This window comes from Manis pentadactyla, chromosome 2 (assembly GCF_030020395.1).
Source record: "Manis pentadactyla isolate mManPen7 chromosome 2, mManPen7.hap1, whole genome shotgun sequence".
NCBI lineage: Eukaryota > Metazoa > Chordata > Mammalia > Pholidota > Manidae > Manis > Manis pentadactyla.
In genome coordinates this window covers 113,922,341-113,949,639 of record NC_080020.1, presented here as the reverse complement: position 1 = coordinate 113,949,639, position 27,299 = coordinate 113,922,341, and the positions used below count along the sequence as shown (strand labels likewise).

General features: G+C 37.4%; 1 long non-coding RNA gene across 2 annotated transcripts in view; it reads right to left on the bottom strand.

Annotated features, from left to right (window-relative positions):
• Positions 1-27,299, bottom strand: part of LOC118912141 (uncharacterized) — a 129,523-nt gene that overhangs the window by 4,243 nt on the left and 97,981 nt on the right. The window contains exon 1 of one of the 2 annotated variants that reach the window (XR_005024709.2): positions 8,371-9,528. The exons of the other annotated variant lie outside the window; for it this stretch is intronic. This is a non-coding gene — a long non-coding RNA (uncharacterized LOC118912141). Of the gene's footprint in view, positions 1-8,370; positions 9,529-27,299 lie in introns of those variants that run through there. 2 annotated transcript variants of the gene reach the window in all.

The following is a 27,299-nucleotide window of genomic DNA, read 5'->3' as shown; positions in this document are numbered from 1 at the left end:
CTTCTAAAGTTCTCATTTGTATACTTGGTGTATTTCATTATCATCTCTCCACTAGAACGGAAATCTTCAGGAAGGCCCCTAGCTGTCCTCCATACATATTCTGTGAATGAGGGAATAAAGGAATGAATGAATGAATGAACGCTAGTTCATTCATTGAGGTCAGTGACTAAGGTCAGTACTCAGTTGTCTTATATGTAAAATTGGGACAAAAATGGTCTCATAGGGATGTTAAGAGAATTAAATGAGGTAATAATTATAAGAACTTGTATCTTTATTTTAATTCTTTTATGAACTTCTGAAGTTAAGTAGTAAATATCAACCGTATTTATAAAAGGAAAAGCAAGCCCTATAGAGGTTAATTAATTTGCAAAAGGCCTGCAGAGCTGGCAAATGTTAGATCCAGTATTTGACCAAAGGTTCTAGATACTAAAAACCATAAACTGTTTTCCAAACTGCTGGCAAGCTATGCAGGTAAACTTAATATGAAAAATCTCAGAAATGTACAAGTCTGGATTTTATTTCTTCTGCCCTGGCCCTGTCCAATCTAAGTTTATCTTAGTATACGACTTCTGGGGGCTGGGAAAAATGAGAGCAATCTAAGAACTGAAAATAAGCACATTGGTGAAAAAAGGAGGAAAGCAACAATAATAAGCTGTATTTTGTGAAGCAAATGTATTTAAAGATACATTTTGAAATTTTGCAAAGCTTGCCAAATTTGAGTGAGTTGGGCAGAATGGATACAGGTAAAAGAGAAACCAATACTATGTGATTTTGGAAGATGCAATGTGATGACTGAAAGTCTATTCTAGCAAAAACCTACGAGTGGAGCAGGATCAGTGACATGAGGCCACCAGAGCTAGTATCTGTGAGATAGTGAGAAACAAAGTCAAAAGTGCTTCATCCTCCCACTTATCTCTGATTGAAAACACATTCAATAATGAAAGCCACTCCATGCTCTGAACTGGAAAATTAGATGATGATGATGATGAGATAGTTCAATGTCACACACACATACACACATCTTTTTGATATGGATGGAAAATGGAGAAAGGGAGATTAAAAAGAGAAAGAGAAGCAACAGGAGAGAGAGGACAAGAGCACTGATGAATTAGGTGACAAGCCCAAGGGAGACATTCTGGCTCTGTCCCCTTCTGTTAATATTTTGATTTCTGAAGTGTTTCCATCTCCTTGAAAAAAATAACATAGCACACATGGCTTACTGAGGAATAAACAGAGAAGATACAAAAAGCACTTTGCGAGCCATTAGTGGCAATATAAACAGCAAACATAAAATGCTAATAGTTTTAAGTATCCTATCTGGCCTGCAGTGTCCTAAAATAACAATGTTATGGAACCAGGGAGGGCTAAAAATTGGCAAAGTGAAAAAGAGGAAAAAAAAAAAGGGAAACGTGTGATTTTGTAAGTTAAGGGAAAACACAGTCTTTGATCTCTATCTGAAATCAAGCATGTGTAAAAATTCTTATTCTTGGCAAAGTACCCCATCAAGCTTTTAATGAGCTAGTTTTGGAGAGCTCATACACATTCTCCAAATCAATTAACACTTTCATTACATTAATTTTGATACTTAAATATAAAGGAATAGAGAGTGGAAGATTTAATTTTCTCTAAAATAACCTGTTTAAAAAATAAAAAGGAACAAATTAATAAAAAGACAATAAAGCTTTTTTCTTAATTAAAAAAATTGTTAACTCCTCATGAATTGTAGAGGGGAAAGTAAACTCCACAGGCCTGTGATACTAATATTTTGTGAACGGTACTAGAAAAAGCACACTGGGTTCCATTCATTCTTTCACAGTCTATATTTGTATTCCTGCCAGGTTCCCAAAAAGGTTACAGGTGTACCAAGTCCATTTGATGAGCTGCCTTCCATATTTAAGAAGAGGAGAAATACACTTTCTTTCATGTTTCACTCCAGCCTCCTTGAACACCTCGGGCATGCACCACCTCAGGGCCTTTGCACTTACAAAATGTTGATCCTCTTTCTGGATAGCCACTGTGCTCACCCTCTCACTTTAACGTCTTTATTTAATTTAAATTAAAGATAACATTCAATTAAAAATTTTTCTTACTTCTTCAACTCTTGCCACATTTTCATGAACTTCCCACCCCATTCTCCTGCTGTCTTTATTCCATATACTCCATACAACTTAACATATCAAAGGTTCTACTTGTTTTTTAAAAAAATTATCTGTTTAAATTCTGAAGGAGAGAGGGCAAGGGTCTTTTGTCTGGTTTGTTTGCATGACTGAGGGCCATGTCTGGCACAGAGGAGGCAGTCCATGAATATTTATCTAATGAATGAATGCATGAACATGTGAAATATATTCTATACCACTGTGAAATTATCAAAGTGTGAAATTAAGAGTTACAATGAGATTAGGGGCAGGAGTTCAGGGATTGACAATATTCCACAGGAATCATCTTGTAGAACAAGTTTCTATATAACAAATTTTCTGTTTTCAGCTTTCTGAACCAGCAAGATTCTGCCCATCGAAGGGGACCGAAAATCCTTTCCCTTGTCAGAATACACAGAGGGAGGCCAGAAGAACAACATAGAACACACAGATTAGACAGAGAGGGTCAGATTACAGGGCTCCAGCGTTGTGTGGCCATTACTGGAATTGATATCAAATGGAAAGGCCTTTCAGTGATTGAAGAAGTAAAGAGGAAGAAACCAAGATCCCATATCTGCTAGCCCCGCTGCCCAAGGTCAGAGCCACATGAGACTCCCGTAGGGTCTAATGTATGCCAAGACTCTTTCTTTAGCTGCCCTGCTCATCAACCATTCCTTGGTGAGAAGGAACTAAAGAGCGGTAGAACATTCTCTTATAGTTTATAATTTATGTATTTTAAAGCCTTGGTGAACACCTACTTCACACAGCTTTGTGATAACTACAAGGTAATTTAAGTGAAGAGCTTGTCCTAGTGGTTAGCATTGATTGTTGCATTGGTTTTGTTCATACAGCCTCATACAGCACACAATATGCCAGGCATCATATTATCATAAATCAGGAATCATTGGAAATCTCAAAATGGTAAAAGTTAGAAAAGAAAAAGGATCACCAGATGTCCTGTCTAATGTATCCACCCAGATTATCTGTGACATTCATTGCCCTGAGCTACTCACAGCTGTTATAGTACTGTAGCTATTATAGCTACTCTGTCAACTGTAGAAACTGCAGTAATACAATTATTCTGGTCTATAGAAATACAAGTGATTTTTGTCCAGTGAAGGTGCAATTGATTAATACCCCAGTGATATTGCCCAGTCATGCATGAGTTTAAAAACTCAGCATTTCTAATTGCCTATACATGTGTCTGCCCTTTGTATTCTTCTTTGAATAGGCTGTGACTATGGCCCATTCCCTTATTAGTAGTTTCAACAAAATGTTTGACGTGTGTTCATTTTATATTTTATGAGGATTGTGATTATCACTATTATTTCAATACCCTTTAACAAATACATAGTTCTTGTTACAAACTATGGATTCAGTCATAGCAGTGGGTCATTTTATTATTTTTATCAACACCCTATGTGTGTGTGTTACTTTTAATAAATATTCAGAGGTGTATTCATATGTCAACTTCTTTAATTAAAAATTGCTCAGCACTCAATTTAAAAATAAATAAATTGAAAGAAAATGGTAGGAAAGGAAGTCTAAGTGTGGTAGGGGAGGCCGAAAGAAGGAGGAGTCGAAGCAGCCGTGACAGAGACCTGCAGTGGCAGCCTGAGGAGTTTGCGTCTGGTTCTGAAGCCTCTGGACTCTGCTTGAACCACAAGGACACCATTGCAGAGCTCATACATTTAAGGATATCACAGCTCTCTCTAGAATGTCCTGTCACATTCTTTTTTCTGAGCAAACTGGGTGCCATGGATTTGGTAACTTACTTGTAATTAAAGCCTGTTGCAAGCTGCTCACTGATGATAGCAAAACTTTCAAGTACTTTGCCCCTCCTGATTTCATGCCAATGGCTGATATCCTATTATTAATCAGGACGGATTTTTCATGGGGAAAAAGAGATACTTGGATTGTGTGGACCAGACATCCCTGAGGGAGTGAAGAGTCAGATGCCCAGAGTGGGCAAGAATAGACTGGACTATTCCAGAAGTATTTCCTTAGCTGCCCTGGTCATCAACTCTATTTTTGTAAAGAGGGACTAAAGACCAATATGACATCCTTTGAAGTTTATAATTTTATGTATTGTAAGGTTTTGATTAACACCTACTTTATAATATATGATAATTGAATAAGATACTTAAAGTAAAAGGCTTATCATGATGCTAGCCCTTATTGTGGCTACTATTTCATTAGCCACACCCTTTCCCATTCCTCCTTGCAGAAATTTGTTCTTGTGAACCTTTTCTTTTTTTGAGGGCAGCACATGTTACCCCGGCAAGGGACAAATGCATGGTGTACATGGACAGGGAAATATGTTGAAACACGTACAATTAATTAGTTCTACAAAATTCCACCAGGGTCAGTGCACTCCCTAAAATTCTTCCAGCCCACAGTTCAGGGAAGTCCCTAGGTGGGTGATTCAGTCCACCCTGACTTTTAAGGCATGGATGTAAACACATGGCTTACTTAGAATAAATGTATTTTTATCTCACTGATGGTCTAGGAGTAAGGCTTTGAAATCTCTGCACTGCTCTTAAAGTCATGGCTGTGAGATACGTAACTGTGTTTTTTGGTTAAAATCATTGATTTGAAGAGAGTCTGAAGTGGAAGGCAGATGGCAAACTCCCCATGGCCTAAAGCCTCTTGGGGCTTTTACAGTGATCACCCCCTGAATGTTTTAGGCCTGCCTATTTAGTAACTCTCAATGCCCAGTTTGAACAAATCCAAGACTCAGGCACCAGAGCTATCAAATACTTTGCACACTTTGGTGGAGAACTTTAGAAACATTCCTGAGACAAACATCTGCCTCTTTGGAAGCTAGCAACCTGAACAAGATTTTAAGTAACAAAATGATCCATTGACAAGTAAAGATGAAGACGACACAGAGTCCCTGGCATCTTTTAGAATCAGTGAGGTAAAAGAATCTTCCAGTAGGAAAAGAAATATATGGGCCGTGTCCATTCAAGTTTCTTCCTGCCCATAGAGTAGCTTTCCTAATAGAGACAGCCCATCAGTGGAGGTGTAAGGAGATACCAGGAGCCAGAAACCTGGGTCATAGTGTCATTACTTAAATATATACTTCTGCTTCCAAACTTGAACTTATATCTAGTTTTACCATGTGACCAGCTTGAATGGTATCTCTATAGATTGCAGTGTAATTTGATATAAGAATAATAGTAAAAAACACTTACTTAATACTCATTCTTTTCTCTCCTATAAATCCCTCAATAAGTATATCTGCCGATGAGATAAGCACTTATTTCCAATTTATACCTGAGGTTACTGATATTTTGGGAGCTTAAGTAATTTTTCCAGGGTAGTCACAAAACTTGGGAAGTAATAGAACTGGGATTCAAATCCAGGCAGTCCAATTCCAGACCCCATTGCTTCATCATTATTGTCTAATTCTACTGGCCTTGGGGAAATATTTACTCACTGGGTATTATAAAACCAACTCTAAACATTTAAAAAAATAATATACACTGGGATAAATCATGCACATTAAATACATGAGAAAGAACACACAATGTGTCCCCTAAAATATTTTCCCTCAATTCATTTAGAGGCTCTATTTTAATAGAAAATGCATAGCAAGGAAGACTCCTGAGTGTGCATCACAAAAATTACCCAAAGTAAATGCTCAGAATTCTCACTAGCAATGTGTAAACATAGCAGCTTGATACTAATAATTAACTTACTGAACATATACCAAGAATAAGCCATTGTCCCACATAGTCTACATGTGTTAACACATTAAATATTGATAAAATCCCTACAACGGGGACATTATTATCCCCATTTAACAGATGAGGAACTGAGGCACACTGCTCACACAGGCAGACAGGGGAATAGATAAGATTGGAGCCTAATGTCTGGCTGTAGAGGCTGCACTTAGAATTTTGAGTGTTGCCTATTTTCCCCTAAAAGTGCCATTAGCAACTGTTTTTCACAGCCTAATCACATGCTTAGTATTTATGTCTATGTGTATAGCTCTTATGGGTATTTGCCAAGAGGTTCCACATACTGTATGCTATTGATGTAACAAGCCTATAAGGAAGCAGAGCTGTTGGAAGTCTCTGTTTCACAGTAAGGAAAACACGAAGCCAGAAAAAGTCAGTGATTTGCTGAGGTTACACAGCTAAAAAATTAGAATTAGAAACCTAGTGTGCTTGCTCCTTGTCCGTGTGATCATATTACTTGGAGTTCACATATGTGCATTTTTAGAGCAATCATATTCTAATTCAGGGGAACTGCCTCACTGCCAAAAGCTGAAGCAAAAATTTGTACATGGGGCTGGATGCAGAGACCCACTACAAAAAAAGCAGTAAAACATGTCTAAGTTAAGCACATACACTGTGAGTGACTCACAGAAGAAAGAGTGGGCCTGTATTCTGGGTTCATTTCTAGTTCTTTTCTAACTAGGGAAGTGTTTCCCAATTTCAGTCATTCACCTACCCACGTTTATAATTTTTGCCTTATTAATATATCACCTAGGCTAGTTTACATAATGTACTTCTGTAGGCTCACTACTTTAGTTTAGCCTAAGCAATAAAATCTGAAATTACAGATTTAATAAGGGAGTTATGTTTTTTCAAGGCATGCATTAAAATAAATACAAAATTATTTAAAAAATGGATCTGTAAACCACCTACCATCATCTTGCGTAAAAAACATTTATTGAGCATTAAGTGCCAGGTATCCTTTGAAATACTTTACCTGTACTAACCACTTAGTTTTCATAACAATGTGACAAGTAGGTATCTGCATTATCCCCATTTTACAGATGAGAAAACCGAGGCACAAAAAGTTTTAATAACCTGTGTAATAGGACAGAGTTGGTCAATGGTATCCAAGTGGTCTGACATCAGAGTCTGGGCTTTTAAATAACCAGTGGCCTCCATTTGAATAAAGTTGGATTGTATAAAACAAACTTCTGGAATTGAAGAGCATCCCTGGACAATGCCTGACTCTAAAAACCCAGGTTTTTACTTGAGAGCTGACAGAAGCAGTTTCTATGACATAGTGTGTAATGAAAAAGATATAGGCCCAAACTAACTGATGCTTACAGCCTATTGTGGGAAGGGATGCAGCACTGCTGCTTGAGTTTGTTACCATTCACCTGCTGCCAAGGAAGGAGAGGCTTGAGGCAGACCAGGTAATGGAGTGGTAGGCGTTAGCAGAACAGACTATATGAACTCAAGGTTCCTTGCATCCTATCATGATTTTAATGCTCATTTGCCCAGAATTTAAGAAACAAAGCTTCCCTTTCTTCTTGAAAAAGTTCAATGAGCTGGAGGGAAAGATTTAATTGTGCAACACTTGATACAGAAATGCAGTAGGAATTCATTATGACAATCAGAAGCAGACTGTGGAAATCAGAGGTGGTAAAATAGTCCATAAACATCATATTTAACCCTAGCTCAAGGGCAAGAGAATCTAAGATTTTGCCAGTCCATTTGCCTTCTGGTGAAACAAGGTGGGGGCACTGGCTGCTGAATTTTCAGAGTGGTGTTGGGATTTTCCAGAGTATTTGACAGCTGTAATGTAAACTTTTGCTACAAATCTCTCCCAACTTCTATGTTGTAATAAAGCTAAGCATGGCTCTTATTTGAATTCTAGACATAGAAAGCCCAACAAGTACACAAGTAGGAATTCCCGAAATGTCACCTCTGAAAATAGCATTCTAGTTCTATCTAGCTAGTATCTTCACAGAGATCTCTGTATGTACCATTAATGTGTATGCACATGATCTATGTGTGTGTACACATATGGCATGTCATTTTCAAGGACTGAAATGACATTATTTAATTCAGTTCAATTATCAAAATGCTCTCCTTTCATTGATATTGTCATCTCCATTTTTACATGGGAAAATAGGCTAAGAGAGTTTTAGTAACTTGCTCTCAGCTAGCAAATGGTAGAGTTGTGATTTGAATGTAAGTCTGTGGGACAATTAAAGACAAGCAAAAAATCTTTTCTACTCCTTCCATTGAGAGGTGGAGTCTAACTTCCCCTCCTTGAATTTGGACAGCTGTACAGACTTTCTTGAACAGAATGTAGTAGAAGTTGTGCTCTGGAATTTCTGAGGCTTGATCACAAAATGCTTTGCAGCTTCTGCTTGGGTCTCTGGGAAACCTTGCTGTTAGGAAATTCTCTCTCAAGACACTCCCTCCTGGAAGCCAGCCACTGTGCTTGGAGGAAGCCCAGGAGGCCCCATGGAGATACTCACATGGAGATTAACTGTGGTCCATAGCTGACGGTACTGGTTGATCTACCAGCCCACAGCTAGCACCAATGTGACCGTGATGTCATTGATTCAGCCTCAGTGATGACGGCTAGCCCAGTTGAGCCTTCAGATGATCGTAGCCCTAGCTGAGATCTGACTGCAATCACACAAGAAATGTTATGTTAGTGGGTTGTTATAATAAAATGCACAAACTGGGTGGTTTAATACGACAGAAATCTGTTCTTTCACAGTTCTTGAAATTAGGAGTATGAAATTGCGATGTCAGAGGACCATAGTCCCTTGGGAGGCTCTAGAGAAGGATGCCTCCTTGGGTCCTCCAACTTCTGGTACAGGTGTTCCTTGGCTTGTGGCAGTATAGCCCCCATCCGTGCTGACCTCCATCTTCACGTGGACTTCTGTGTGTGTGTGCATCTCCTGTGTCCTCTTCCTTTAAGGACACCAGTCGTTGGATTTAGGGCCCACTGTAAATCCAGGATGATTCCATCTTGAGATCCTTAACTAATTACATCTGTGAATATACTATTTCCAATAGGCTACATACTAACTTCAAAGTGGACATTGGAGATACTGTTCAGTCCACCACAGGTGCCAAACAAGAGCTGAACAGTTGAGCTCTTTCTGAAATCCATTCACAAAATCACTGCCCTAATAAAATGGTTGTTTTAAACCACTAAGTTTTGTAGCACTAGAAAACCATGTCTTTCCACTTTATACACTGCCTCTTTTCACAGAAAGTGCAGTATTGAAGACTTCTAATACAAAAACAATTTTACAGACAACAGCAATTTTAAAACTATACCTGAAGTTTAAAAATACTTCAATTCTTTATTTACCTCACAGAAAATTAGGTTTGTGAATTGCCAAGCACAATGCCTCACACACAGTAGCATCAACAAATGTTAACTCTTTATATTATTAATACTGCTGGAACCACAGAGTTGTTTCAGTTTGTCTTCTCAAACAGAAAACCTTAATCTTGTCTCTGTACACCTGAGCTATGTCTCTAAATATAAAAAAAATATTTTTTCTCTGTGATTGTTCTCCATAATTTCTTGGGGCTTCTCCAGGAATCCAGCCTGGTCTTTGGCACAGAATGTGAGAACACATCCTAAATGATGGGAGGATAAATAACTTGACATCAGGCACTTACATGCTACCAGTTTTGCCTTAGAAGAAAGGCATCTTCGGTTTGTGTGTGTATATGTCTGTGTGTTTGTGCACAAACTGGGTGACACCCCTGTTACAGTCATTATGTCAACAACTGTATTCTCTTACAGTTTAACTGAGGCAGAAGTGGAAAATCATCAGCCTACTGGATATATTTGTCTTAGACTTGATATATCCAGTATGCTGATCTAAAATCTGATCAAAGGGATAATATAATCCTGTTCATTGTGTTTGGGCATATCAAATAATTTCCTAAACATAATGGCTAGATCATTAATAATACAGCATCTGAAGGCTTAGGCTCACAGGCCATTAGAGAACTGAGAACAATAACTGCATGCTTATTTCAAATCATAGAAACTGTAGGGGTAAATATTTTCTAAACTCACAACCTAAGTGACGAAGGGTATGGTATAAGTTCAGTAACTTCTAAGGTACTACTTTGATCACCTCCCCCGTCCAACTCCTCTTTGTTCTCTTTGTGTATGTCTCCCTTTCTCAGGGCAGTGCTTCCCCATTCCATTTTCTATCCCATCCTTGGTCTGTTAACTTTTTCCCAGGGACTTTTGTCCATTTCATTTTTCATCTTTATCCAGTGGCAATTCACAGGAATTGCAGTATTGCTTAAATATACATAGCATTTACTGAAAGACAATTTTTCTAACTTAATTCTTCAATGGTTATCTCAAACAGAAATGTAAAATCAGCGAACTAAGTTCCATTATTATTTACTTCTCTATGTCCAATAATTATGATAATTTTTTTTGCCTCAGGCCTACTATTTATATAATGTTTTTGATTATACACTTAATCATGTTTTATTTTTAAAAAAGTTTTTCTAATACAAGAAGACACAAAATACTATATATATCCTTTCTAGAAAGAGAACAAATTTAATTAATTTTTATAAATTTTGGAAGACTTGATTTGAATTAGTGAAGAGCCTCAATTGAATATGTATGTATTTTTAATGAAGTTTTAAATGTTTATCCTAGCAAGAGAAAATTGTAACTATGCCAACACTTAATAGAGATCTTTAGAGACCTAATTTGCAGAAATGATCATGTGTATGAGGGTATACAATAAAGAGTATAAATTTCCTCACCAGAAACTTTCCTCAAAGATTTCTCAAGAGGAAAGCTTTCAGAATAAAAGAACTACACTTCCCACTGCAGACTTCTTTGCTGAGAAATTAGGAGTAAAACTAGGTAGCATGGAGGTGCTGGGTCCTCCACTTGTCCTAGAGTGACCCCATATGGCCTTAAAGTATGAGTAGAGCACAGGAAGTTGCTTGCAGCCGGCAGGTGAGGCTGGCATAGTGGAAGGTGTCTACTTCCTTGACGTAAATGGGCAAACATAAGTTCACTCATTAATCAGTAAAACAAAGCCACACCTACAATGACTCAAGTCATTAAAGGAAGCCAAGGCAGATAAAAATGTGAGAAGATAAGAGAAAAACTAATGCCTATCAAGTGAGCTGAAAACTGTGTTTTATGGTTACATTACAATACATCTGTAATCATCCATTTATAAACTCTCAAGACAGCTGTCCTAAGAGAGGAAAACTTCACGATAACCCTTCAAATAGATCCCTCTTATCTTGGTGTTAAAAAATCTGGTTTAAATGTGAATCTTGTTTTGCATTTGAGATTTTTTCTTTTAAGAAGAAGAAGTAATGGATTACTCGGCCAAACCTCACTAATTTACACCTCAAATTCAGACTAGGTCTGAGTTCAGGTTTGTCTTTCACTAAGAACAAGGATATTTCAATGGAAGGACAACACAAAAACAAAATTAGAAGGTGATTAGACCACCAAATGAAAAAATTGGTTTCCTTTGTATTCAGAGCATTGCCGTGTGGCAAACAAAATTAATCCCAATCCATGCACCTTGTATTTGCTCAATAAATATTGATTAAATTTGCTAAAATTTAAAATAAATGCGAGCTGCATACTAAACTGCAGAAAAACCTCCAAAGGTTCATTATTTCACATGTAGTATCAGATTGACTCAATTATACTCTGAAAGAGACTCAGAATATTCAATTCTCTCAAAACTTTGTTTTCTTTTGTGAGGAATTATATTCATTTATAGCACACAAAAGAGACCTTTCCCCTACTGGACAACTTAGAGTGTGCCTCAGGGAAGCTGTCATTAGAAAGCCAAACAAAGAATAATAGCAAAGACTGTAACAAATACATGAACAATAGTAATCTTCAAACTTAAAATGTCCAAAACTAAATTTGTCAAGCTCCCCAACCCTCTGGAACTGAGTCCACTCTTCTCATTGGCCAAGGTGTGTGAAGTCTCATAATAAGCTTGGTTTTTACACAATCAATTTGATCATGAAACCCTTTTTTCCTTAGTTTTATGTATTTTCATTTCCATAATTTAAATCCTCATCATCTCATACATGGATGCTTCAGACAGATTCCTATAGTTTAGTTTCATTGTCTGTCAATCATCTCTACTTCTTTCCTTTTAAAATCTTGTTTTCATCATATCTTTCCCTTACAACCTTCAGTGGCTCCCTATTGGCCAGACCATTAAGTATTAGTTTTCTGTAGAGTTTTTGGGAATCTCCTTTGTGTTTACAACATCTTTGTTGCTTTGGAATCCTATCTACCAGTAAGCCCAGGCTTCTGCTTTGTCTGCAAACACACTACACTTCTTCCTATGCTGTGTCTTAGGTCATTTTATTTCCAGAAAACTCAACCCTTTTGTCTCCACTTAATTCTGCTTCAGAGAAAAACTTAAGTCCCACTTTCCTTCCTGATCCCTCCAGCTTTTATATCTCCTCCCCTTTCCACACAGTTTAGTCCTTTAGTGTAGTCCAACTCAAAGAGCCACATATTGCTCCAGGTGTGATCACCTTATTTCAAGTGAACTCAAGCTTCTTGAATTTAAATATCACTTCTTCAAGAAAGCCTTTCCCAGTTCCACCTCCATTTAGGTTACATGCCCATATCATATGCTCCCACTGTACCCTGAACTTTTCCATAGTAGTACTCACCATGCTTGCAGTTGTTGTCTATTTACCTATGGGGTCATAATCTCTTTGTATGATCCCAGTCCAATCCTGCCACACTGTGCACCATTGTATCTCATAGTACTAGGCACACAGCAGTCTCTTCAAAAACATCTTTTTACTTATTATTAGTCTGAAGGCACAGGCCATGTCTTCAGATTTTTTTTTATTCCTCCAAACAGTTGTTAATGTATAATTTTTAAAAATTGCAAACCTTACCTTTAAACATGGTAAGATTATTAATTATAACTGGGTGTATTTTTCATGGAACTAGGGGCAGGGTTTCAAGTTCACTTTTAGAAGCAAATTATAAACATCAATTTAAAAAAATCTCCTCAATAAACCACATGGAAAACATGAAACAAACCCTGAAGGAGCCTGACTCACCTGAGGTGGGATCTGAGCCCTGCCAAGCCTGGAATGCTGAAGGTAGACACAAGATATTGACAGCTTCTCTCCCCAGTGATTCAGAAATGAGAAGAGAACATGCTCTTCTGGTCATTAGGTGAGCACAGTCTTTGGGAAAGGGGGAGGTCAGGGCATGAACCCTGCAGTGAGGACTTCTGACATGTCCAGCCTCTGTAACCCATCATATAATCCATCTTCAACCCATGGATTCTGTCACTTAAAATGTTAGTGCAAGAAATAGCAGCACCTCATCTGTGGCTGGAATCCTTCAAGCACCCCAGTCCTCTGATCAACTTTTGGTCCTCATACTAATAACACAGTCTGGGCACAAGATGAGCCAGCTTCCTACATCTGGAGCCCCGTCAAGCAAAATCTGAGTTTCTATGTCTTTTTTTTTTATTATTAAAAATGACTTGTAGTTCTTCATTCCTTCTCCAATATTTCCATCAACTCAAATCTCTGGAATCCCACTCTAGGGTTCTTGTTTTAGAACAGTCTGATTTAAGGTATGTTTGTTGAGGGGGAGGGAAAGGAAGGATCCATTTTCTTGAGCTTCTTCTAAGGCTTATCTCACCTTTTATCCTTCTTGATTTTCCTAAATTCCTGAGCAGGACTTCTTAATAGGAGGGTCATGGATAGACTTACAGATCCTTGAATATCTCCATATGCAACTATCTTAAAATTTTGTGGACAAACTGTCTGCGGCTTTCACTGGATTCTCAAAGGAACCAATGATTCCAAAACATTAGGAACTTCTGCTCTACAGTTTTATATAAGTTTCTTTTCTCATCCTCTTTTCAAAATCAGAGAGTTTGACCTTAGTAACAAAACCTATGCTTTAGGACCTGATATAAAATAGAGCTATTCATTCATTGTCTCAACAGATAAAGAGTGCCTACTCTGGGTTAGAAATTATTCTTGATGCTGGAGATACAACAAAAAAAAAAAAACAGAAGGAATACAAGACACTTTATTTTTGAGTGCTTAGTCTATGTGAAGTACTTTGTTAAATGATTATTTCCTTTTAACAGAGACTCACAAATGAGGCTTTTTATCCCCAAATCCCACATTTCAGCTTTTTCTGCCTCCCACCTGCACCTCAAAGTGGGTTGAAGATGGATTGTATGATGGGTTACAGATGTTGGACATGTCAGAAGTCCTCACTGCAGGGTTCATGCCCTGACCTCCCCCTTTCCCAAAGACTATTCTCAGCTAATGACCAGAAGGGCATGTTCTCTTCTCATTTCCGAATCACTGGGGAGAGGAGCTGTTTTATCTCAAAACAAACCTGTGAAATTGGGGCTATTACTACAGTAATTTTATAGATAAGAAACCTGGGGGCAATAACTAATCCACATTCTCACAGTTCAGAAGTAATGACTTGAGTGACTAGATGTATTTCTTCAAGAGAACCTCTTCAAATTATTTGAGGGATACAGTGGGAGTCTGAAGTTCACCAAACTCTAACACCAGTACATGAGAGCAACCAATAACACCATTTAACAAATATTTTTTGTACCTGACTCATCCAAGGCACATGGTATATGGCCCTGAATAGTGTATGGTCCTCAAAGTTCAGGAGGTTAGGAAACTCCTATGTAACAATGAACTGATGTTATGGCAGCTTGGCTGAAGTTTTTTCTGGTCACACTTTGAGGTGTAGGTGGTAGGCAGAAAAAGCTGAAATGTGGGGTTTGGGGATAGAAAGCCTCATTTGTGAGTCTCTGTTACCTGAATGGGAAGTGCAGCTGTGTCACCGTTGACCAATTGCCCTATCTTCATGCTCACACTGCCTGATCACCTATCAGCTCTCTTTCATTTGTCCACCTCCTCATGTAAGTTTCATCTTTACTTACAAGACAGTAACAGGCCCTACTAGTGTAACAACAGCTGATTATATCAGCAGCCAAGTATTTTTAGTCAAGCTTCATTAAAGACTCAAAAAAAGGCCAAACACTGTTAGTCATAATATCTGAGCAAGACAGCAGACTCCCTTTTCATTCATTTTAATCAAATGTTTGCATATATTTACAGATGTCTCTGCTTATCTAGAAATAATCTTTTTTGTTGCCGAGTCATGAAGCCACTTGGTTGAAGGTCCTTGCATTTAAATAATACTTACAACCACATATAAAAGGGTTTCTGCTTTTTCTTCTTCCTCCTCTTCCTCCTTGTCCATTTCTATGTGTTTTCCTGTTGTCTGTAGAGATTCAAAATTTTGTACATATATTTATTGATTATATTACCTTTAGGGCCATAAAAATATTTTAGAATAATCACCATTTTCTTTGACAGTCCTTTACCAAAAGTCACCTGAGAGGTCTGGTGATTTGAAAATTAGACAGAGTTAGAATCTGTGCTGTCCAGGATGGTAGCCACCGTCAACACTGGGCTGTTGAGCACTTGAAATATGGATAGTGTCACATGTGAAATAAAAAGACTTAGAAATATTGGATTATTTAAAAATTAATTTCACCCATGTGTTTTTCTTTTTCATATGCATATCAAAAAGATTTTTAAATTATGTATGTGATTCATATTATATTTCTGTTGGACAATGCTTATTCATACAGATCAATTTCTTTTCCATTACCATGCATAGTAGAAAAAAAGATTGCCAACCTAACGAAGTTAGATGTTATTTACCTATCGAATAAATGTTAATTCATTTTTAGGTTGGACATGGGAATTATTAATACCTGTAAAATATAGATTTATATTAATAGAGTAAATTAAAAAGATTGCAGAATCATTTTCAGTCACAGATATATTTGCACAGTGATCGTGATTATTAGTTCATATTTGTTGGAGGATTTTGTGTCAGGCAATAATTTGGGATACTTTTTTCACTGGGAAACACTGAGAACTACAAGCCTATATACTGTTTTAAAAATATTTTTGAGAGGGCCTGAAGCCTTGACGATTTTCCCAGTGTTGACCCTCTCTTGATACATCTTTCAGTATTGATCTCATGAGGTGGAACCAGTGATAAAGGGCTAATTCAAGAACGCTGAAGGAAGTTTCCAATTATTTGTAGATTATGCCCACATCACAAATCCACATTGAAAATCATATGTGCCCACAGAGCTATTGTACCCTGGGTGCTCTTTCATAAACAAAGATCAGCAAAATAGTAATCCACAAACCAATACTCATGTACAATTTCCTTGTGTTCTAGAAAACTCTGTTCTTGACCATGAGTAGGATTTCTTTTTTCACTCATAGTCAACTCTACATGAGTATGAACATATTGTATTTTAGAACAGATCTTATTTGATATTGGTAGGGTGCATTATGCATACCACACACGTGTGTGTACCTATACACAACAGATTCCACAAAATAACAGGGAAAATTAGGCATACCCAACTAATTTATAGACATGTATGGACTCCTTACTATATGGCCAGCACTATAGGCTGTGGGTATGTATGATGGCCTTTGCCTTAAAAGTGTTTCTAAATTGCTTGGACTATAAATTTCATTTACATCAATGCCCACATGAATAGGAAAATACCTATAAGGACAGGGAAATTCCTGCTCCTTCCCTGTCTCTTACCTCCAAACTGACCTGGCTCCTCTAGTCCCTCAGCTTGGGGAAAGAAGGCTTGGCCAATTGGCAAAGAAAGCAAGCTCTGGAAGTCATGGCCACAGATTCAGCAGCAGCACCACAGGTGGAGGCAATGTCGCCCTGGATGAACAGCCCAGGGGCTGTCACAGCCCACTGTTAGGAGTACGGCCTCTTCAGTCAGATATCTGGCTTTGAACCCGGTCCCCTTACTTTTAGTTGGGTGATCTTAGGCATACTACTTACCTAATCTCAAACTTAGTTTTTTCCTTTGTAACTTGAGGGTGATTATAGTGTTTACCCTTTACAGCTGTTGTAAGGATAAAGTGAGTGTCACTTAGTTTGACACGGTATCTAGCACAAGATAAGTGCTTTTTAAATAAAAAAATATTATTACATGAGTTATTAAGTACTCAAAAGAGAATATTTCTCTCATGCACCAATTGCTTTTAAGAAAACAACAGAAATTCAGGTATATCACTGTTCTGTCCAGACTTGGGTCTGCCACTAGGCCCTTATCAGCAAGTATTCATCTTAGATTTCACATTGCAGTGGCTGCCCTTTGAAAGAGTTTCTTTACTTAAGGAGTTTGTGGTCCTTTACTTTTTATCTTCATTCTTTTAAGAAAAATAAATACAAAATACAAAATTACATTTATGGCTAGGTAATTCTTTTAAGAACATTCAGTTAAAAACTGATATCATACCTTACTTGATTTGAACATTGATTTAAATAATATGAAGATTCCTCTCTGGAAGTACAAATACAGTGCATCCACAACATTCTTAAAAATTAAGTACCAAATAGTCCATAGCTCTATGTGACTGACTGGATGTGCATGTGTATTACATTGTAAATAAACACACTAGGTATTGTACAGTGTAATGGTTTTGTTATGACTTTAGGTATGTTTTCAATTTCATGGATATTAAATATTTTAAGATATCCAGGATATCTTCTTTCTTGACTCTCACCAATTTACACAGTTTCTCTGGGCCTTTAGATGATAGGGTCAGTGACTAGGATGCTCTTATAATAAGTGAAACAGGAAAAGGATACCATTAACTAGCTCCATTTTTAAACAAGTGTTTACTAGATCTGGTGGCAAAGGCTGGTCAACTGAGTCAGGAGAGAGAAGTGAATGGCAGCACCGCAGGCAGGAGGCATGTACTGAACCCTGGCACAGTCTGGTGAGCAGCAGCTAGCACTGAGCTCAAGAAAATGGAACAGAGCAACAGTGGAGGGTATCAGCAGAGTGATTGCCTAGCCAATGAGTCAGCCAGATGTGACCTGCTCATCTTGCCTGCCAGTGTCATGCTGCCTAAAGAGCACAGAAACCTGGGAGGACAAATAGTGAGCTCGTGCTGGGAGGATTCCAAAAGCATGATCTTGAGGGAAAGGGGAGAAGAAAGTCAATATTGAAGAAATGATAAAGGGTGCCCCCCCTTGACAAATACCTGCCTCCTTGCAGATGAGCAATACACACTGAAATTATGCAAATGACAGTTACCTCTAATGACAGGACTGAGCAAACAGACTCTCCAGTTATTTAATTCCTCACCAGTCACTGGGTCAACTCTCTCCTTTCTGCTGGGTTCTAGGGCCATACACTTGCTTGCATAGTTTTTAGGATTGAGCAGCATAAACCCTTCCCTTTCGGAACTTCCTTTGCTTGGTTTGAATTCAGTCCATTTCCACATCTTCCATTTTTGATGTTTGATGTGTTTTTAAGACCACAAACCTAGTTCATCTAATTGAACTTCACATATGGCTTGTTATCTCTCCTTAGAATCAACACCTTAGAATCTAGCCTCAGGCTGGCCCCTGTGATCCAGAGCATACTTGCACCCCCTTTCTCCAGGGGGCCTGGGCCTAGGCTGGGCTGTGTTGCCTGGACACTGCATCACCATCCATTATGCCTCCTTGCATGTCCTGACTCTCTGATGCTCTGCACTAATGTTGGGTTCCCTTGCTAACCTGATGTCATTCCCACAGACTTAATGTAGGTTCTGAAAGGAAGACTCTGAAAATAGGATATCTGAGAATAATTAATGGAAAAAAATGGGATATGACACCAATGGGAAGTGATAGAGGAAGGGGAAGAAGCCAAAAAAAGAGTGTGCCATCAAACAAATCGCCCCTGTGGGCAGCTGTGGTGCAGAATGTACACCGCAGAGTCATCCCGCCCAAACGACTGGGATGTTCATCCATCAGCTCCTCTTTGGCATAGTTTGAGGGCTGTTCCCAAGGGTAATAATTACTTAGTCCTTGTTTGCCTCCCTTGTAGGTTGAAGGGATGCTGGTAGGCAGTGGAAGTCTTCAAACAAAGAGTTACAGATGCTGACAGTGGGGAGACGGCTCACTGCATGGAAATGGCGAGCTAAGGGGAAAGGTGGCTATCTGTCAGTCTCCAACTGTGGATAACACTTACCATCTGCTTTTCCTCCTCAGAATGTATCTAATCTACTCTAGCCAAGCAAGTCTCTATTTCCAAGCTCTGATTTTGATTTGAATTCCAGTTGCACACTTATAGTCCCCAAGTTGAACATGAGCCATGACATATCATTCATTTGCTGCTCACACATGGTTTGAGCCCATCATTATTCCTCATACTGTACTAGGTGTTAAGGATTTCAAGATGAATGAAATATAGCTTCTATCCTCAAGAAGTAAATTTTTTAGAGCTTAAGATGATCTCTTCCCTACTCCTGCTCACCAGTGAAACCTACTTTGCAATCTCCTTTATATATAGTGTCCTTATTTCTCCAAGACACTTGGTTCCCTACTATGCCTTTAATATGTATTTGCTGAATCCATCATCTTCAGGTAATTTCTCTTTCCAGTCAACCAGTAAGTACCTTCAATCCTTTTACTTCAAGTTTCTAGCTTTGGTATTCTGACTGTTATTATCCAAGCAGAACATGTCAGTGTCAGCTTATTTTCTTTTAATAGTCTAAGTTAACAGCCTTACCCCTCCAATCACATAAACCCCTCTGAGGAAATAAAATTTATCCCTCACATCATGGAGATGAGAAGAATCTTTCTAAAACATGCCATTTTCTGCTGAAATGCCTTTCCATTCTGTTCATGAAGATTCAAGACTTGCCCACATTTTCCCAACTCTACCTACCTCTCCAAAATTCTTTTATGCTATTACCTTACATGAATTCCTAAATAAACCATATTAATCTACTCACTGTCACCTAACAAAACAAATACATTCAGTCTCCATATTCAGCACTCATACTGTTTTCCCATCTGGTATGATCTTTCTTTCCCCTGTACCAAATCCTACACAGACTTTAAAGTACAGCTCGGGTCTCATTTTCCTCTGAATCTTCTGACTAATCCAATCCATGCAGATCCTTCTCAACAGACTCAGTTATGACATGTATTAACTAATAACTAACGTTACTAAATGTGCTTATCATTTGACATTTTGTCATTGTCTGCAAAATGTGCCATTATCTATATGCAATCTTTTGTATCTATTTTAGAAATAGAAATTTTAGAAAGCCATCATTGAATCCTTATATGCCAAGAACCTTTAAAAATTTACCTTTTAATTTCATAACAATATTATGACATAACTATTAGTTTTCCTCTTTTAAGATGAAGAAGTTGTGTATCAGAAAGGTAAAGAGCTGGTCCAAGGAAAAACACAGGTAGAACTTTTCAGAATTAGAATTTAAAATCAGATTTGCCTGACTCTTAAAAGCTACAGTATCTTCCCAATAAAACTATAAATTCATTAAGAACAAGGAACAATCTTATTCCTCTTTATAGACAATGCTTTATATGTAGTAGGAGTTCAGTAACGTTATTCATTTACATTTAGGGGGATTTTCTTTAATAACTGTGAAAAGCATTGTAAGGAAACTGAGCTGTATTTTCTTTTATTTTGTTAACTTAGTTCAAGAAAAAGCTGATGGCTCTAAAAAGTTGGCTTTGCCCATGTTTGGTGAACCCACTCATGTGTAAACTCCATGAAATCATGAACAGCGTATATTTGTTCATCAATGTATTTTTGTGCCTACTGTAAAAATTACTTGTTGGATGAATGCTTTGTAATTTCTGTACCCAAACGAGGGGAGGTTTACCTTAAACAAAAATTTTCAAAACAATAGGCCATGATATAAGGGTACAATATAAAATTTAAGATATAATACGATCTTTAAAGAATTGATATTCTCAATACTCAGAGCTGAACAATTTAGAGCAGAAAAAACAGGATGCCCTCTTTGCCTTTGGTGCCTGACTTTGGACTTGGAAGCTACTGTTGATGCTTTAGCAAAACACATAGAAGGTTGCTTATTATCAACATGCAACCTTCTTCAGTGAGCAGAACAACTGATTCTGCCTTTACTTTGGATGAAATAATCTAATGTTCATTCCTCTATTCTCTGGTGGCAGCAACACCACACAGCTTTCTCCCTCTTTATTTTGCTTGAAATACCAATATCTGAACTGACAATACAAATATACAAGTCATTGGAAATTTTTCAGAGCTTTTAAAGTGGAGTTCATGGGTGATCTCTAAAGGGCCTATGAATACTTTAATATTGCCTACAAAATGTTGGATGTGTCTGTGTAATGTTTTGTGAAGAGAAGATATCAAAAATTTCCAAGGGAATTTATGATCTTAAAACAGGTTAAAAATTATTGCTTAAAGTAAACTAGGAATTGCAATCTTGGTTATTAAGTATTTATTCCATGGATACTGTGATTTGTAAATATGTTTATATGTCTCACATTTCTGACACAGAGCTAAGTATAATGAAAGATCTTAAGACCTACAAATCAGTTTGTGATAAGTTTGATTCATAAAATGACCTCCTTTGGTTTCAGTCTCCTTCAGGTTAGTTGGCAATTAAATTTCTGGCCTATGAAGCAGAAACTTAATTTTCTTGTCCTGAGTTAACTAATCCCAAATCCTCTTTACCACTGTCCCCAATCCACAAACTTGAGGAGTCTCATATCTATGTGCCCCTTTTCTAGAGATGTGGGTGCATTGCCAAACCACACTTCTGAAGTTCTCCTATCCTTCACATATTCTGATGTTAAGACAGTTGTTTAGTTATTTCTTCCATTAAATTAGATTTACTATTAACTATCCACAATCTCATCAAGTTACCTGTGGATCAAAGGCACCTAAGAGCAAGACACCTAACTGGGTTTAGAAATAAGGTCTGGCCAAGACCTAGAGAGAGAACAACTAACCCACATAAAGTTGAGTCTATTGGTTTAGCCCTCTACTGCTACGTGCGAGCCCAGATACTAAGATAACTGGCCTTTGACACCCCTGCAGAGTTGCTATACTTCTGTGGGGGACTTCATAGAGTTATACATTTGGTCTTTGGTAAAATTACTATTTTTAAAATATAAGATCAGAGGAACCCAATTCCTTTCTTTTCCTCTATTGCTGAATTGTATTTTCATCATCCCTTAGTAACAGTGCATTTATTTCAGTGCAACTGCCATACTACAATATGGAAACATCGCAAGTATTACCACCTATAGGTAGGAAATGTATTTCTCTTATTTTTCTATGATAAGGATGGGACTAGAAAGAAAAATTTTATTACAATTTGAACAACCTCCCATCTCCAGGTTTACCACTCTAATATCTGAATCTTAACTTTTCATTCTTCTCTTCCTCCTCATTAATTTCTTCTCTTTTCTGTAGAATAGTAAGCAAAAATTCTTAACTGTAAGCTAATATAAAAGAATTTCACTTTCCTGTTATCTTAGGAAAGCCACAGTTATTTTGTCATTTGAGTAAAGTTATGGGGTCGTTTTGTTTTTCGTGGAAACTTTCTGTGCTTCAAAAATATGAAAAGAAAATAACTGGTTTGTCACAGGCTATCTCTTACCATGAAATCCCTTGTTTCAGTATGCCATAGCAGGAAAAAAAAATTGGACAAAAAGAAATACATCAAATGCACAAGGAAACATCTTGCCTACATTTCTAGTGATATAAAAGGAGACTAACAAAACAGTCTGGACATGGTTTTATGCTCAGACAGAGCTTTCCTTTCAATTGAGAAATTGAATTGAGAAAAACTTAAGGATTTTGTGGCTTGCCTTTCTCATAAAATTTGAAAGATCCTGTTAGTTCACCTTGCACCCCCTGGTGGGTTAGAACCTAGATAAACACATGCTAATTAATGCATTTTGTTGACTTAAAATTTTTTCTATAGATATTTCTTAAAACATCTGTGGCTGGTAAAAAACAAAAATTTCAAAATTTTCCTGGAATTGAAACAAAAAAGCCAAATCTTTTTAATGATCACCAAGTTAATGAATCTGACTACAGGAAAATAGTCCATTTTTCTGTTTTTTTTTTAAACACATTGTTCCTAAGAGAATTTATGTCCACAGTCTCCCATGGAGTAAAACACTCCAGGAAGAATAACCAGTGTGTCTTGGAGCAGGCTGACTAGTTATAATTTTAGCTGGAGGCTGAGTATGTATCAGGAAAATACAGGGTTTGGGGCTGTAAGGCTTAATTCAATTTCCACTTTCACTACCTAGTAGTTATATGAACTTGGGTAAGTAATTTACACTGCTTGGACTCTGAATTTTTCAACAGAAAATTTTAAACAATAAACTGAACCTTTCTAGAGATTTTAAATAATAAAGATAACACATGTAAAATGTTTAATATAATGTGAAACTCTGTTATGGGCTGAATTGTATCTTCCAAACATTCATATGCTGCAGCCCTAACCCTCAATGGCTTAGCAGGTGACTATATTGGAGATACAAGAGGTAATTAAGGTAAAATGAGGTCATATGGACAGGCCCAAGTCCAATTTGACTGTGTCTGAATAGGAAGAGGGGATTAGGACACAGACATGATCGTAAATAGAGGACAGACTGCATGAGGACACAGTGCAAGAAGGTGGCCATGTGCAAGTAACGAAGAGAGATCTCAGAGAAAACTAACCCTGCAGACACCTTGATCTTGGACTTCTAGTCTCCAGTACTGTGAGAAAAGAAATTTTTTATTGTTTAAGCCACCCAGTCTGTAGTACTTTGTTATAGCAGTCCGAACAAACTAATTTAGGCTCATAATAGACTCTTGATGGATGAGAGTTATTATTGTTAGTTTTTCTATTGAGACACCAGTTCTATGTATCTAAGCTGGGTAAATAGGGTTGGCTCAGAATAGATGGTGAGTAACTGTCCACTGAATGAATTAAAGGGTACACATAGCAAAGTATGAGTTCTTAAAATACCTCCAGCCAGGACACCACAGTACTAGAAATTCCCAGCTCATTTATGTTAAAGCACTGAAGAGTTCTAGTTCTTTTAAGATGCACATTAAGCTATTATCCTCCATTTACGTCTTTAGACAAATAATTTAGAAGATTGCAGCTAGTCTTAGAGACCAGGATCTTGAAAGCATAATATCTGAGTAAGAAAGTTTTCAAAGGGAAGAGGGAAAAGGAAAGCATGAGGACACAGGACATTGTGGGTCATTCAGCTCCTCCATAAAGTTGCCAAAGAAATAAGGAGATGGTGCTTATGTGCTCAGAGTTCAAGAGGGGCACTCAAGCAAAACAAAGGTAAACGGACGCTGAAGACAGATTTCCTCAAACCATGGTTTACCTATAGGAGATACTTGTTTGTTCCTAGGAGACAGCATCAGTGTGTGTGTGTGTGTGTGTGTGTGTGTGTGTGTGTGTGTGTGTGTTCTCATACAAATTTCCTCCACAGAAGCAGAACAATCACACAGGACCATGAATTGATACTCATATTCAGAAGTTGAAGGTTAAATGAAATCTCAGTTTGGCTACCAGTAAGCCACTCACGAAAAGAAAGGTGAGTTTATAGGAGGCTAAGAAGAGAACTGAAGAAGGGAGTGAGAAAATAAATTGAGAATATGAAGCCATATGGAGACTACTCACAAGATAATAAAGACAAATGAAATCCTAATGCAAAAAAAACATGAACTCAGAAAACTCAAAATATTTATTTAAAAGCCTGTTATCACTGTTACCCATTTCTTTCCCATGTTTAGCTTAAATCCCAATTTAAGATGATCTTACCTCAGAGAATTCTAGTTAATGGCTTTCTCTTAATAACTTTTCATGAACTTTAACCATCCTTTGGGAGGAAGCTAAAATAAAATGAACAAAACTAGAGAAATAAATTAAAGCAATTAAATCAAATGAATCCTACAGAAAGCAGACAACTTTTATTTGACTGCAAGTCAACACTGATGCCAACAAGTTAGGTTGGGTTGTCAAGAAATAGTTAAATCTGAAATTTTAAACTGGAAGGAAAATTAGAGACATTAATTTCCTCATTTATATAATGATGTGGTTGCCCTACATGAATCTAATGTTCATTCCAGTCATACTACTGTTGTGATTCTGTAACTCAGAAATCTTCTTTAAATGTTTCTGTTTATCGGGTATCAGCCAAGATTGCAGTGGCCAAATGAGAATAAAATTAAATGACATGAAGCTTTTAATTATAAATTATCAAAAATATGCAGTTCTAAATCAGATCATTTTTCAAATAACAAGTTCAATATTCTCCACTTGGCTTTTATTTTCATTTAACCAACTCAAAATTTAGGTGTGAAGTCATTTCTTGGACAGTGACTTCTTTTAAGTTTAGTTCAGCAAATCTGAGTTCCATTTAAAATTTTCTCTTGGTTGCCCATTTTATGACAGCTCTAACATATTCACCAATAACACTCTCTTCATCTGGTCCAGACTATGGGACCAAAGAGGCCATAAACAAAAGACTATGTTCTCTTGAAAGAAAAAAAGACCTTCCATTCCATAAAATGTCTAAGATGCTCTTTTATAAACTGGTGATAAAAATAGATTCTCAACAATAGGACATGCATGATTGCAAAGTGCCTATAACAAAATATGTCTCAAACACAATAGCTTGCTTTAAAAAAAAACCCCATGCTTTGGATGTCATAGGTATCCTGATAAAAACAATAAAACAAACACGTGGACCCATGAAAGTCAGCAAGGAGTAAACCTTAGTTCTCCTTGGGTTTTGGTGGAACTGAAGATAGAAGAGTTGTGGTTTCAAATTATTGCTTAAGATGATTGCACAGCACCAAATAGGAAGATCTATTACAATCAAGCCTAGTTTGCAAGTTTCTTGAGAGCAAGAGCCATTTATCGTTCATCTTCGTTTCTTCAATGGCATTTCACATAATACTTACCAAGCATTTTATACTCATTAGTTGAATACACAAAATAAAGAGTTACTGCTGTGAATTGGTACATATTGAAAGCATTTGAAATTTATGTAACTAGAGCTGATTTTTTTGGAGAATTCTTGTCTTTTACTGGTGTGGAATGGAAACACCAGTAGAGTAGAATAAATTAAACATGAACTTGTAAAAAAGGGATAACTGTAATTCAAATAGCATTAAAAGCTTAATATTTTGAGCTGATTTTTTTTGTATGAATTATGCTGTGAAGTGTAAAACAGCTCAGGAAAACAAGAATTCAATAAATACAACTGGGGGAAAACCCTGTGTATATTGTGATTATCCATTTGCATATGAGGTTATACAAATAATATATCCATGAACAGCTAGTAAAGCTTAACTTAAAGGGGAATTATGAATGGATTGCTTATCTGGACTCTCCATTTCATGCTTTTGGGCTTGAGAAAGTTGAGCGTGTAACTTTGAGGGCTGTAGTTTACTAGCCCAGTTTTCGGAAGTATTCAGCGGAAGTCATAAACCTTCCATACATTGCAGGCCACATGTGGATTGAATTCTGACTGGTTTCTTGCTACTGCAGTCTTACTGTGTCATATTGATTTGAAAGATAGTATTATTCCTTACTATTTTCCTCCACGGAGGAAAACATCAACAAAACAGACAAAAGTTATTTTCCAGGTCCCCTGGGGTTTTCAATCTATGTCATGGAAGGGAAATCCACATATTTTACTCTGAAATGTTTAGTAATCAGAACATTCACAACATTCATGGCTCTCCTTTTGTACCAATGTTTCTGGAAAACTGAAATCAAGAATCTAGTTTAAAAAAAGCTCTGGGATCTAATCCATCAAACTAGAATAAGGACTCGCTTGTTTGAATAGCCCAAGTATGACGTTTAAATCAGGTACATTAAGCACAGCTTTCCCTCCCTGCTGAGGGGCACGTGCACTTGGAAGAACACACGGATCTTGTTGCTCCCTGATAAGGTCAGACAAGCTCAGCTAGTTTGTAGTGATGCTTAAGCTCATTGGTTCTGCCTTCGGAGCACAAGGCTGTTACCATGACTACAAAGCTGCCGTTGCTACGGCATCCAGAGGCTCGTCTGATGTCAAGGCTTCCAGGTGGCCAGCATAAAAGCTCTCACTTCATGTTGTTTTCAAGAAGTCTTTGAATAGTAGCACAGAGACAAAATAATTCCAGGTAAACAAGATTTCCTATACTTTCCATGTAGATGGGTAGTGGGAGTAAGTAATCGGAAGTAAACCCATTCCTCCAAATTAGCCCCCATCAGAGAATAGAGTTGAAGGAAGAAAAAATGTGCAAAACCAGTATTAACATAATGCTTTGTTTTCCATTTTTTAAGTATAGAATTAAAATGTATGGATAATTTTTAAATAACCTTACACAAATCTGTAAATCATTTAGATTGGCAAGCCACAGCAGCCAACTCATTGCTTGGTAAGAAGGATCGGCAGTGTCACAAAGCAGGAAAACAGAGAACCACAGAATGCACCAGAAGGGGCAGCTCATTC